Source organism: Belonocnema kinseyi, chromosome 6 (assembly GCF_010883055.1).
Source record: "Belonocnema kinseyi isolate 2016_QV_RU_SX_M_011 chromosome 6, B_treatae_v1, whole genome shotgun sequence".
Lineage (NCBI taxonomy): Eukaryota > Metazoa > Arthropoda > Insecta > Hymenoptera > Cynipidae > Belonocnema > Belonocnema kinseyi.
The window spans coordinates 91337172-91339607 of NC_046662.1; positions in this window are offsets into that span (position 1 = coordinate 91337172).

Consider the following 2436-nt stretch of genomic DNA (forward strand, 5'->3'; position numbering starts at 1 on the left):
GATCCAATATTACTTAAAGATTCTAAATCTTGTTTTAATTTTAAGGATTCTTGTTTAAAACAGACAATTTTCGATGTAAAATGCCAGCTTGGCCTAAAATTGTTGAATAATATGAATCTTCATTTAAAAATAATAAGTTTCGAATAAACATGTCCATTTCCAACGCAAAACACTTTCATCATTGGAAATTGTTGAAGCCGATAAATTTTATTATTACGAACAAAAATCATTGCATTTTAATCTAATGGTTTTGTTTAAAAATACGTATAACACAGGTGAAAAACACCAACATAACCTAAAGTCGTTAAATAATAATAAATATGCTTTAACCCAAAATTGTTCAAAAACTACCAATCTTTTGCAAATTATGATGATTTTTTTTTAAATACCATTTTTTGTGAAAACCGCTAACGTAAACTAAAATGGTTAACAAATTATGCAAGCTTAGAATGTAATAATTTTTCTTTAAAAATTGCTAGTTTAGGTGAAAAAATGCCCAAAGAAACAAAGAACGTCAATCTTAAACAATTTCTAAATATTTGAAATTCATTATTTTTGTATTAAATATCTCCATCTCCGGTGAATCTCATGCTTCTATCTGTATCTCATCTCATGTAATGCTACCATAATCTGAAATTGTCGAAAAGTGGAAATCTTGATGATGAGTTTTGTATGAAAACGCTAATTTACGGTGAAAAATACAAGCAGAACCTAAATTTTTTTTATCAATTTCTAAGTAATAAGATTTAATTTCTAAAATGTCAAAATTATGATATAAAACCACATTTCAAGTAATTAAAAGCGAATCTGGTTCTAAATATCTACGATTGCAAGATTTTTTAGACATAACGTTACAACACTTTTTGTTAAATTGGAAAGCTTTATGAATCTGGGTAATGCATAATTTATTAATATTATTATTATTATTATGAGGATATTTTTATAGATCCTTTATACGAATCATATTTCTTTAACGTCCATCCATCATTTAGGGTTGTCGACATTTCAAAATTGAAAATAAAGCATTAACAATATCCTGTCCTCATAAAACTAATGAATTCCATTCACCTGGCAAAATTTTTAATTATAGAATCTGAAAGCACCTGACTAATATTTCAAATTTAATCGGTAAAAGAGAAACATGATTTAAATATGCGCATTTAACACTCTTTTAACGAACATAGGCTTTCATAAGAAACAATTAGAGAATCAGATTTATGTTAAGTTTAATACTTATAACTTCAGTATACAAAATAATTTTTAAATTTCCCCATAACTGAATGTCACTTAGTCACACGAAAGATTTTAAAGATTTTTCAACGAAAGAGTTGGATATTCGAATTCAAATTTATTGACAAATGAAATTTTTTTAGAATTCTTCACAAAATAACAATTAAGTCTGTCAAATAAGTAACACTAACCTACGAAGTAACATTTCTCTCGTTCATTATTTTGTCAACTTGCCACGCAATTATTTGTATGGATGTGAGTAAAAGTAGTCAGAAAGAGAATTTTTGTTACAAAATGTCGATAATTATCAAATTCATTTATGTTTAGTTTATTATATTTGAAACATTAGCTAATATAAATCCCAACATATATTTTAAGAATATAATATATGATTGTTTACGCAAATTATACTTACCTTTGCAGAGTTTCTATAAGAATTGAAATACAAATTTTACTATTAGTACTCTTTCGGTATCCTGATTTTGGATGCCCACCCATCCGTCCATGTCTCCTAGTAGAATTATTCTTTCCCCATGTTCGCAAATATTTATTGTGTCATTTAAAGTGTCCCAGAAGGCGTCTTTTACTTCTCTGGGATCACTATCAACTGGCGCGTAGAATGCTATGATAAATAGTCTTCTGATTCCTACTTTCATTCTAGGCCACAGAAGTCTGGGGGATACGAAATCATGATCTCCGAGAGGCTGCTTTGCTCTTTCATTCAAAATCAGACATACTCCTTGTTTACCATGTGATTCACTGTCTACTCCTGACCATATTTTCAATTCGCCTTCCAATACGCCGTTTTTTATGTCTTTAGTTTCACATCCCTTTTTCTATGTTTGAGGCACATATAAAATATCTAGTTTCCTCACGTCCATAGTTTCACGCAATTATATACTCATATACACTCAATACCTTGAGATCATTTACCCCCCTAGCATTCCAAATACCCAGTCTCCATTCGTCGCCTGAAACATCACCTTTAGATTTTCCGTGTGTATGCCTTTTGTCAATTAAAGTTCCAGTCTTTTCCGATGCTATTTTGTAGTTTGTATTATTCATTGTTTATATTATACGCTCTATTATCACCTTTATGCAATAGGTTTATTTTCTGAGTCGAAATAATGTCAAAGTTAAGTAGCAAATCGTCATATGGTGGAGATTGTAGTTATAACGTCAGTACCACCAAACTTCAGTTAACAA